The sequence below is a fragment of the Mus caroli genome, chromosome 1 (genome assembly GCF_900094665.2).
Source record: "Mus caroli chromosome 1, CAROLI_EIJ_v1.1, whole genome shotgun sequence".
NCBI lineage: Eukaryota > Metazoa > Chordata > Mammalia > Rodentia > Muridae > Mus > Mus caroli.
This window is the reverse complement of record NC_034570.1, coordinates 173,207,771-173,220,514: the sequence shown is the minus strand read 5'-3', so window position 1 is coordinate 173,220,514 and position 12,744 is coordinate 173,207,771.

Below are 12,744 nucleotides of genomic sequence, written 5' to 3'. Positions count from 1 at the left end.
TTCGCTGGATTTATGTGGTGATTATCTGCTAGTAGCAGATTTGGTGCAGGAAAAATTCTTATACTTTAAATGATAGTTGGGTCTGTTCTTTGCTTCCTGAGTTAATTTCCTTGACACACTTAGTTTATGCTTGTGTTTGTACTGGGACTTAACCACATCTTCATGTGGAAAGCAGTTTTAATTAGCTCATCCAGCCCATAGTACCAGTTCAGCACCGTATTCTGTGAGCTGTGGCTAGCCAGGGCTGGGCACCTCCAGGGTGTCAGACAATGACATGCATTATCTACCATGATGTAAACATTGGGAAATGCCCAGAAACAGGCACGTAACTGCACACAGTTAGGACTGAAGATAAAGGTGCAAGATCATCCCAGGTGACCCGTGGTCCTGAGGCGTGGCAGTGGGCAGCTTACACTGGATTTGTCCCTGTTGTGCATTCTCACTGCTGTGCACACACAGCTCCAGTTCTTTCTATGAGGCGGTGCTCAGCACAGGTTAGACCCCTACACAGCATCATGAATTGGGAACAGTGGAGGCTGGAAAGGGTGGGCTCGTTCCTGTGTAAATTACCCAATGCTGGTTCTTTGCTGTTGTAACCCAGTCCATTTGCAAACATGATGGTAACTAACAACAGAGTAGTAACAGACTGTTGGCGAGATGCCTTCCTCCTTCAAGTCAGAAGCCAGCATGAGCTTTCTTGGTACATAAATAAACTGAAATGATTATAGATAACAAGGAAAATACTAAGATTGTTTAAAAACAGAAAAAACTTGCAAGTTTGTATTTCGTAATTCATTACATAGTTCCTTCCATACTCATTAAATTTAACTAATCGCATGATTCATTAAATGAATGCTGAGTTCCAGCCATACATCAGGACATGAATGTCACTGGGCAGAAGATGACAGCAGCAAACTAGGAAAAACATCACCTGCCGTGGTTTGAATGAGAATGCCCCCATAGGTTCACTTAGGTGATATTTGGTCCCCAGCTGGTGAAACTTTGGGATTAAGGGGTATGGCCTTGTTAGAGGCAGTGTTTCATTGGATACAAGCTTCAGACTTCAAACTGAATCAAGATGTGAACTCTCAGCTCCTGCCCCAGCATTCTACCATGTGTTTGCTATGATGTAGATTAACCACCAGGAAGCCTAATTCATATGTTTTCTATAAGTTGCCTTTGACTGTGATGTTTTGTCACATCAATAGAAAAATAAGCCAGAAGTTAGGACTCTAGAGTGGGCTACTGCTCCCACAAACCTAGCCATGTTTGTTGTTTGTTTATTTTGAAGAACGTGGAAGACTGGTATTTTGAATTATAAAATCAGTTGGACACTGTGAGCAAAGGTTAGGAGCTCAGAGGACAGTAGTTCTGGGGGTAATGGGGACTGGAGGCTCGGCTCAGGTTTTAGAGAAGAATATTAGCAATTGGGATAGAAAGCATTCTTGTGAGATTCTGGCAAAGCATGTGGCTGCTCTCTGCCCTTGTCCTAAGGACTTGCCTGAGACTAAACTGAAAGGTTAGATGGAGAGTTCTGGTGGAGGAGAGTCTTCACTGTAACCTGATGTTTACTCTGTTGCGTGTATGGTTACTAGAGTTTACTCTTGATGCAGATTTGTGAAAAAGCAAGAGAGCAGAAAGAAAGAAAAATATACAGTTTAAGGAGGGGGCGGAGGGGAAACAGCCAAGGTTTGTGCTGAGAGGAAGGAAGCTGATTAAGGGGATGCCTGGTCTGCAGTGGAAAACAAACAAACAAACAAACAAAAAGGCGTGAGCCCAGCCAGCTAAGCCTCCAACTGGTGAAAGGTAAAAAGCCTAATGAAATCCCTCCTAAAAGCACCAGCACATGAAAGCCGCTGTAAATGTGATTCAAGAGGAGTGGGCTCCATCCCGAGTGGCTGCCGGACTGGGCAGTGTGGTCCATGTAGCTCTGTCTTGGGGGTCATGGAGAATTCATGAGTAAAAGTTTGTAGACCTTCCTCTGGGGCTAGGGATTGCTGCTGTGGCCAGACAGCATGTGGTGGGCAGTCCCACTGTTATAGGGTGAGAGGTCATTATGTGTAGCTGTGACGTCAAACCTGGCTTGCGTTGAGGACCCTGAGGTGCCACAGCTATGGTATATTTATGAAGGAGAGGCGCATACGAGGCAAGCCAGCACAGGAGAAACAAGGGTATTAGTAGATAGGCAAGGGGAGCCATCTAAGCCCTATGGCATCAGACTACATCAACTATGGGATTTGAAGTTTACCCTGCTGAGCTCTCCTCTCGCTTTGGTTCAGTGTTCTCTCCCTTTTGGAATGGTAATGTATATTCTGTACTATTATATGTTGGAAGTATGCCATAAGATTTTACAGTGGGTTAGTTAAGAGATTTAAATCTCAGAAGAGATTTTAAACTTTGGTTCAGTGTTGAAACTGAAAGACGATAGGCCTCTTTAAGCAAACTAAATGCATTTTTTTTTTGCATTATAATAAGCCCATGAGCCCACGGGTCCAGGGAGTGGTAGTTTGAATGAGATTGATTCTCATAGGTTCATATGTTTGCATTCCTGGACCCAGTTGGTAGCGTTAGGAGGTATGACCATATTTGGGAGCAGGGTTCACTGGGTGCAGCACTGAGGTTTCAGAAGACCCATGCTATTCCCAGTATGTTCTCTGCCTCCTTGTAAGGAGTGAGCTCTCCTCAGCTGCTGCTCAAGGCATATACCACCATGCCTTCGTTCCACCATCAAAGACTCTACCCCCTATTGACCCATAAGCCCAATTAACTCCAAGCTGCTTTGGTTGTAGTGTCTGATCACAGCAATGGAAAAGTAACCACTGCCCCTGTTCTGCTGAGGACTATCTAAGGAGGCAATGTGTGTGAAATGAGCATAGTGTTGGTGAGAAAAAATACGAGGAAACGTTGGATAAAGGCTGATGAAAAGAATGGAAAGTTTCCTTCAAAGATGGAGGTCGGGAGCCTTGGATAGAGTGTTTTAAGTTAAAGACCCGAAGCAAAAATGGTACCAAGTCCAAAGAAAAGAGGAGTGGGGAGAGCAGCCAGCTGTGGCAGTGGGAGACTCATCAAGGAAGTGCAGTTCAAGGCTGGGGTCAGGATCTGGGGGACAATAGCCCTTGCATGGCTTCCTAAGAATTCCATTTCTGTTCACCACAGATGCAGGAAGGTAGGCCAAAGAGACAGCTTCATCCAAGTCCAGCTTGGTGCATGGGTCAGGAGAGGAGGCGAGTCATCACTGACAAGCTGACTGCATGAGTGACACCCCGGGGGTGGGGAGCTGTACAACCGGAGTCCTCAGGTCAGTCAGCCTTCCACCCGTGTAGCCTGTACCCCCTGGGATGTGCAGCCAGGACTGGAGCATGGGGGTGGGGGTGGAGTCTCAGGCATGGAGTTCAATGACCATCTTCACCCCCTCCACAGGAGAATGTCAGTAGGCCAGTCATGTGAGGGTAAAGTGCAGGGTGATCACACTTGCTGTGGTTTCAAGACAACACCCTGGTCATGCCCCAACAAGACTGCTATAACAAAAGCACAAGAGGTCAGACCACAGTCCCAGAAGCCATTGTAAGGTTTGACATTGTAAGGCTTTGACTTGAGTGACCCCCTGGAGAGGTTTATACAAGAGTGACAAGACCAAAGAGTTGAACAACTTTGGCTGCTTCTTGTTGTTGTTGTTGTTGTTGTTGTTGAAATCTAGACTATATAGGAAGCCTAAGGAGACCTTTACAAATAATACAGGTGTGTAGACCAGGGTGGGACAGTTGAATGGCCGAAACTCTTAGTGTTCTGGAAATATACAAGATAATTTATTGATATATTTAATATGAGGTTTGGTTAAAGAATCAAGAATGGCCAATACTATAGGGATAGAGTTGTCATATATTGAGATAGCAAGACAACCAGGGTAGATTGTGTTATGTGGTGTGTGTGTGTGTGTGTGTGTGTGTGTGTCTAACCAGGATTGAGACATCCAAGAAAAGATGGCAAGGAGGTGGCTCTGTGAAACATAGCCAAAGCAAAAGCCTGATGTGGAATGCATAAACCCCACAGTCATCTGCGTTTAGACAATACTTAAGCCACAGAGCCAAAGGAGATCATCAAAAGGCAGCTGGACACAGGATAAGGTCTGCTGATTACATTGTGCATATGGGAGCACCTTGATCACCTAGAGTCAGGTTTCTAAGGAACAAGAAAAGATCTTCAGAAGAATTGAAAGGGTTAAAAAGTACATGAAGTATTTGACCTAGGAATTGGTGTAAAGAGAAATATTGATGTTCAAAAATCAGTTTTAAGCTGTAAGACAGGCACAATGTTCAATAAGATGAACTCTGTATGGCATGTTTTCAAATGCCCATTAGGTGGCAGAAAAGCCTTCTCTAAATCAGCTGTGAACTGCCAAGTCTTCCCTCCAACCTTAGTCTCCCTAGGAGCCCTCTGAATTAACAAGTGGCAGAAAGGGGAGCACCCTCTCAGAGGTGGGGGTGGGGTGGGGTGGGGTGAAGAACTCCGGGAGGGGGGACAACAAAGGAGGGCACCTTTTGGAATGTAAATGTAAATAAATAAAATACTTTAATTTTTAAAAATTACCAAAAAAAAAAAAAAGCTCCCAAAACAATGATTGGTGATGGTGAATGCAGAACACTATTGTTACAAAGAACTGAAACTAGTATTTTCTACAGAGTCAACAGCTGTCGTCAGCCTGTAGTACACAGAGGACAAGCTGTGCTGGGCTGGATGTGCAGTTAGGATCATCTGGAAAGAGATGGATTTCAGTGACCTTAAGGGGAATGAGCTGACTACATGCAGACTAAGCCCTAGTTAACCCTTCATATGTTAAAAGCTTTTTAGTTTGTGATGAGGCTGAAGGGGCGGGGCTCACAAGTAAAAGGTAAGGAACCGTCCGAGAAAATGCACAGAACATTCTAGAACTGGCCTGAAGTCTAAGCTTTCTGTGATCCACCACCTCATCATTCCCACATATCTTGGTTTACATTTGAAAGTTACTTCTTTTCCTACTCTCCTTATGACACACACTGGTCATACATTAGCCTGCAAGCTAGGATCACCTACCCGGGCAGCTTCGCAGAATTCAGGTGCCTGGGACCCTGCCCCTGGGGCTGTGATCCAAGGAGCCTGCAGAGCATCTCTTTGGAACTTTCATCAAGTCCCAGGTGATTTTAATACAAAGTCAAGTTTGGAAGCCACCAGATTTGGCCAGTGCTGACCATGTAAATAGAGCAACCCTCCCACAATTCAAACATGTCCTACCCTGTAAGAGAAACACAAGACCACTTCCGGGTCAGCACAAACACAGGGCCTCATCTTGGCCTCAGGTGATTGCGATTAATTTATCGTTTGTGGAACAGCTTCTAGCATCAAATGTGGTCGTGCTGAGAACACCAAAGATAACTAGTTACAGCAAGGAAAGAAAATCAGATCATGTGAATTAACTTCTGAAACTATTTTATTTTCTTGTCATAGAACTTATTGTGTTTCTCATGGCCTGTATTTTTACGTGTTCAATGTTGTCATGCTTTAGATATTGTTGGTCTTCATGAATTTAAATGCTGACTTATCAGGTGCCCACTGTAGCCTGCCTTCCTGTCATTTACCTGACACTCTTTCGTAACATGCTGGCACTCAGTCAGGGACAACAGGTAGACCCCTCGGGTCTCCTCAATGATCCCTGAAGGTTCAGTATTCTGACACTCTGCCTCAGAAGGTGAATTTAGCACATCTGTCTTCCACACGTTCTAGAACTCTGGCCTTGCTGGTGGCATAACTTGAACCCAGTTTCATCTGCCGGACCCCACCTCCTAAAGTTCTGCCATTTGTTTGTAGCCCCTCAGGCTGGGGACCTGAATAACTTGGGTCTTTGGGAAATGTTCCAAATCTGAACTATAGCACCTCCTCTCGAGCAATACAGAGTTCTCCAATTGGAAAAGTAATTTTTAAAATGGCACTTTTGTTTGTTTTGTTTTGTTTTGTTTTTCGAGACAGGGTTTCTCTATGTAGCTCTGGATGTCCTGGAACTCACTCTGTAGACCAGGTTGGCCCCAAACTCAAAGATCTGCCTGCCTCTACCTCCCAAGTGCTGGGATTAAAGGTATGCAATGCCACCACTGCCCAGCTAAAATGGCACTTTTTATTTATTCCTGGCTAGCTTCCATGAATGAGACAGAGACTATAAGATTTACTTGATAAGCTTAATGGCTCAATAACTGGGCAGTTAATCTATTTTAATCTGCTGAGCTAATCTGGCTATCTCCCAGCCAAAATCCCTGAGATCTTTGTGTAACTTTTTCAAATCCTATTTTTAATGAGGTTCTTAAACCCTCCCTTGTAGCCCACCACCCACCAGAGGTAGTGGAAAATAAAGGATACAGGGGGAGTGGACCTGTTTAGACAGTTTCTTTGAAGCCACTCCTGTCTGTGTTGTCTGGCAATTGGCAGTTGCAGGCAGCAGCAGTTCCATCCACTTGCAAACACTTCACAGATACACCAGCAGTCCAGTTCAGTAGAGTCAGGTTAGCCACAGCAGTGACATGACCTAGCAGAGATAGCCAGGCCTCAGCCTTGGCTCAAGTCAGCAGGAGGGACCCAGAGAAACACCAGAAAAAGTTCTAGGCTATTCCCCTCTCAGGAGAGTGAAGATCATTGAAGACTTGAGACCCACAAGCATTGCATAGCTAGCTGTGCCAGCAAACCAAACTGTCTCTGACACTCTGTGGAGTCCAATTTCTACCCTCCAAACATCACGTGTCCTCCACGTGCCTTGCCTCAGCACATGCGTCCAATCAGCCCAAGTCTCTGGAAGCGGCAAGAAACTGCAGCACACCACCACAAGTTTTTACTGCGTTTCTCTCTATGGAGTCCTGGCAAATGGAGCTCAACTACACAATGTAAGGCAGACCAATACATGCGTGTTGTTAGCAAAGAATCCTTCATCGCATATCCTTTCACATGCTTGCTTTAGCAGAACATCCTCTCACCTGTGTCTGCTTCAGCAATACGTTCCTTCATGAGGCTGCCTTAGCCTTTCACACCTGTATCCACTGTAAGGAAACTTCCCTTCACTTGTTTTCCCCAGCAAAACACCATCCAACCGACTTCCAAAGAGCCCTTAAGTTTCCATTTCATACTTGTGTTTTAGTATTGGTCTGGCTTTCTGGGCTTCAGGCGCTTTTCCTTGTTTTCTCTTCTTGATCCTCCTCTTGGCTTAATCCTCTCCTCCTCTTCCTCCCCCTCCCTCCCTCCATCCCCCCCTTTCTCCTGGCTGACTAATCCCAGCCTTATTCTCTCTTCTGCCCAGTCATTGGCTGATCAACTTTTGTTGACAAGTCAGAGAATAGGTGGGGAGCAATGTCTACACAAACTTGAAATAGGAGACCCTCAGGATAAGCATTGCAGTGCCATGTCATCTTGCAACCAGATATGGGGGTGGGGGGGGCAGAGAGATCAGCATTTGACTAACACAAGGATAATCTTTACACAGTGTCAAAAACAGTATGTCTACATCCAGCTGTCTCACACACCACCCAATACCTAGTGTTGTTAGTGATTTTAAATCTTAGCCATTCTAATGGGCATATTATGATATTTTGCTAGGCTTCGATATGCAGTTAGCAAATGATTCGTGGCATGAGCATCCTTTCATGTGTTTGCTATCTGTAACTCATCTTTGGTAGTTTGCTAAAATCTTTTGGCCGTGCAAGAATTACCTTTTACCTACTGAATTATAGTGACTCTACATTAGTTCTTTACTGAAACAGGCTCTGCAAATTTCTTCTCTTGTCTGTGCAGAGTCAGTGCTTTTAAATGCACCCTGTAACACCCCTCAGTACAAACTAGAATGACTGAGAAACTTTGATGGCCAATGGGCTCCCTCTCACTAGTAGCTGTGGGGTTTACAGTGGTTAAATTATCAGGCAACCATACTGGAACTTTTTGTCCAAACATCCAATATCCCATTTTTACTAACTGAATCTCTTTGATTCTGATGCAGACTCACCATTCCCCATAGATGTGAAGAATCAAGATTGCTGACATGACTGCCTCTGCATTCGGCCTTTACCTTGATTGAAAACAACCAGAAACCTCTTGGCTCTATATAAACGCTGCCCTGAGCAACTTGTCCTCGGGCATCCTGCTTTCAACTAACCAGGTGATCCCTTGTGGAGGAAGACCTTTTCCAGCAGTTACAATCAGAACTGAGTGGATCTTGTAAGAACACCACTCCCAAAAAGGATTATCTACTTTGCTGATGGAGACGTCATGGAAGAATACAGCCCAGAGGAAGATGAAGATGGGGAGCAGAGCTCAGCACATGGGCCTGTAAACCCAGCATAGCAGTATCAGTGGGAGGAGGGGAGTAAATGAGAGACGGATCCCGGTAAATCATAGAGAAAATGTGGCTTTATGTTAAGCTTCGGCCTCCACGATTACTTTCTAGATCACATACAGGCATCAGTTGACAGCCATCCATTAGTTTTCTCACTGACAAAAGAGAAAATTAAATATTATAATACATTTTGAAATCTCTAGGAATCTCCAGTCACCTGATAGTAATACTTTTTTCAAAATTTTTATCACAGTTATTTATTTGTTGGGGTTGGGAGCACACATGTCTCGGTGTGAGTGTGGAGGCCAGCGGACAGCTTGCAGGAGTCAGCTCTCTCCTTCCACCACATGGGGCCTGGGGTCAGAACTCAGGTTGTCAGGCTTAGGGGCACACGCCTTTGCCCACTTGTTATTAATTATCAAAAATTGATTTCTCTTTAGTTTTTCAGTCTGAACGTTCATGGGAGTCACACTTCTGGTTTGGGGCAGGACGAGTTGTATGCAATTCACTTTTTAGTAAGTACCACTAAGGTTTGTCTCTTTTCTTGCTGTCTGAACTATGTGTTAATTCCCCAAGATAGAGGAGACTTTCAGCTGTTCCATCCACTTCCCAGGATTCAGAAATGACTACCTGGTCACTTCTAAGTGCATGAATTAACTGCAGTACAGACATGGAGCCTCCCCCCTCCAGACAGGTCCTTGTTTCTGCTGTCTGCTCTTCTCTAGCATAGGATTGGCTCTCCCGTGTAACGTCAGCATCACTGCCTTCCACCATTGTGGAAAGCGTATTCTTTGAATGCTCCTTCCATCTGACCGTATCACTCCACCATTATTTGAATGTCACCTGAAGACTTAGTTGCTAGTCATTGTCATGACCGAGTCGCCCTGTCCTCAGTCCCTGTGCTGTTCCTATTACAGCAACTGTGAACAGGAATTATGGTTCTAGGCATGTTTACAGGCCTGTATCAGTCCCTGAAGACTGAGCTGCATGAGAACAGAGATGCACATCTTTTTCTTATCTTGTCCCAATTTTTCTTCATTCAAAGTTGCTCTGTCACTCTCTGAGCTTTGCAAACCCTGTCACATTCCTCTGTCATGGGTGAAGGATGCAAGAAGTAGAAGCTAACAATCCTGAGTTTATTCTTCATCTGGACACACGTTCAGATTTTTAAAAACAGAATATTATATGGCCCAGTTGTAAGTTTCCCCATCATGGTTACTCTAATATACTCTAAGACTCTGTCAAGCCTTAGCTTACAAGGGACCCCCTGAGTGAACCATACAGAGCTGGAATTGATTCAAAAGCAAGAGCAATTTATTGTTTCAGTGCACTGGGGTCGTCCCAGACCCGAAGTAGAGGTGGCAACCCCTGGTGAGTTTTTATATGGTTTCCAAGGGCAGAACAGAGCATCAGCAACTAGGCACAATATGATTGGCAAAACAGTGTGCCCTTTAAACGGATTGGTTTTTAGGGAATGAGGTGGCAAGGACTTCCCTTGTCTGAAGGTGGGCAATGGTCTGTCCTGAGGAAGGTGTCCCCACCTGCAGGTCGGTCCCCCCACCCCCCACCCCCGCCCCCGTGTGGTCTGAGGAATGTTTATTAGCTTCTCCCTTCCCAAAGTTCCTGAGCTGACCTTTTCAATACCATGAACTTTATCGGTCCCTCCTGGGGACATAACATGTGGCTTATCTGGTTACTTGCACACATAGACTCAATTTGTTTTGCTTTCGCTTCTTTTCATTTGAACCCAATTGGCAAAAGTTGAATGGCTCATTTCCTGCTAACACTCCGTCTTGTGAATGTGATAGGGAGAAAAGAAAATTGCTTTTTACGTTAGAATTTTGAGAAAAGATACAATGTGGCTCTCATAAACGTACCTTTACTCACACATTAAAAAGGCTTTAGTGGATGCCGACCACATGACTGCTTGCCCTGTGCTGAGCTGGACTCTGCCACACAAAGACAAATGGCGACATTTGCATGGGATTTGATTTTCAGTGAATAATATAGACTAGTAAACATGTCCAGAATTGTAATTTGTGCTCACAGTGGTCAGGATAGGAACAATTCGGGAACCAGGGACAGGGAGACTCAGGAACACTGACATAAAGTGAAGATTCTAAGAGAATCATGAGAGTCTGATTAGCTAAGGCAGGCTTGTGGGCCGTTCTTTACGTTACACTGAAACCAATCACGGGGTGATTCAGTCAGGTGGACTGAGGCTTCCTCAATGGCAAAGGGACAGTTCTATGGAGGTTCCACTGGGGAGCCAAATCCAACCCTGATCATAATATACTGACCTGAGTTCTATGCTCGAGTTAGAAAAGCTTGATGTGACTTAGGAGGAAGGAGTCGTCATATTTAGGTTCCTGCCTTAGCTCTAATGTAGGTCAAGTAAAAGGTAACAAGAAGTCTGTGGGATGAGACCATGGAGAAACGGTCTGCAGTGGTTTTCGGGGCGGGGGGGCTTTGGCTTAGGAGGATATGGTCCTAGCTATTCTAGAGGCTCAGTGCGTTATAACAGGCTATTAGCAAACAAGTTTAGACTCTTGGCACCGTGGCTGACGGTCAGCTTCAGAGATTCCGTTCTCTTCAATGCATATTCTGCCTTGCGGCTTGTGAGCTCCTCAGTGGAAGATTTGTTGCTTTCTTTGGTCTGACTGAACCCAAACACCAGTAGGTGCTAAAGGAGTATTAGAAAATACAAACTAAGGTAGGTGAAGCCCTGCCCAGGGCACCTAGGGCTCTCAGACCAGAAGGGTGTTTGCTAGTTAGACTGCTGGTGGCTATGACCGGACACTGGCAGAAGCAATCCTCCTTAAGGGAGGATGGGTTTATTTAGATTCACAGGACCCAGAGCAGCAGAAAGGCTTGGTGGTCCTTGGCTCCATTGCAGTGGGAGTGTGGGGCTGTTTGTTTACAACCAAGTGAAGCAGGAAGTAGAAGTAACAGGAAGCTGGCTGATCCTCCAGCGACCCACTTCCTCTAGCTAGGCCTACGGTTGTAAAATTACCACAATCTCCTGAAACAGCCCTGCCAGCTGGAGAGCAAGGATTCAGGTACGGAAGCCTGTAGGGAATACCCAGAAGTTAACGGGATGGGAGAGTGTTCTCTCTCACCTGGTAATCAAGCACTGAGCTCCCAGGGTCATACTGGCTCACGTTTCCTGTGACACTCTGTAGTATCGGAGACGTGGTCACGTGATGTCCTCAGAGCGAAAAGGGCAATGGAGGCATGCATGCAGTGCTCAGCCTGCTTTCTCTATAACTCCGGGAACCAGCCCGTGAAAATGACACCCACCTTAAGGGCGGGTCTCCCCACCTTAGGCAGGTTAGGTGCATGTCTCACAGTCGTGCCCAATGGCCAACCTAATCTCTAATTCCTCATAGAGACTCCCTTCCGAGGTGATTCCAGAGTGCTTCAAGCTACCAATTAAAACTAGCAACAACATTTTAAATAGATTTTTAAAACAATTGATTTTTTTAATGTATTTTTTGGCATATGGGTACTTTGCATGTACATGTGTGCACCAGAAGATAGCATCAGACAGTTGTGATCTGCCGTGTGGGTGCTGGGAATTGAATTCAGGGCCTTTGGAAAAGCAGTTGAGCACTCTTAACCACTGAGCCATCTCTCCAGCCCCTTTAAACAGATTTTTAAAATTTGTTGTCGTTGAATTTTCAAAGTCTGGAAAAAAGGCTATGAATGCTAATCAGTAAAACACTTGCCTAGAACAGATCTTATGTTCAATTCTTGGTACCACAAACAAACAACAACAACAAAAACCAAACCCCCAATCCTAAAAGATCAAACATGGAACTGCCAGTAGTCCTGAGTGTGACTTTGCCTCTTCACTTAGCTGGCTATGTGATTTTGAGATGCCAAAGTTTTTAAATTCAGGCTCCATTTTAGAGAACCTGACCTCAGTTTGAACTCAGGTAAACTAACAGGCTGGTATCTAGCATTAGTTTCCAAGTTGCCCTACCCCCCCACCCCCAACAGAACCTGAGCCTAGCTCCAGTCTCTAGGCTAATACCCAACAAGACCAGCATCTCCAGGTTACACACTCAAGACCAGTATCACGAGGTTAATCTTCCAACAAACCTGCACCCCAGGTTACAGGCCCACCCCTTGCCTAATGACCACCAATGCAGAGGGGAGCAGAAGTCAAGTTTATGATCTGACTCCCAGCACCAGCCAATTATGGTAAAGGCCACAGCAGCTTCCAATTAGATGCGTGCACATGCATTCCCTGCTTGTTGCTTACTATACAGCCTTGCCCCATAGACATTTGGGGCTCCCCCACCACCAAAACCATCCTGCATGACGGTGGTGGTGCGTTGGGGGGCGAGGGAGCTAGCTCAAATAGAATAAAAGACCCTGCTGTGAGTTGCATCAGATAG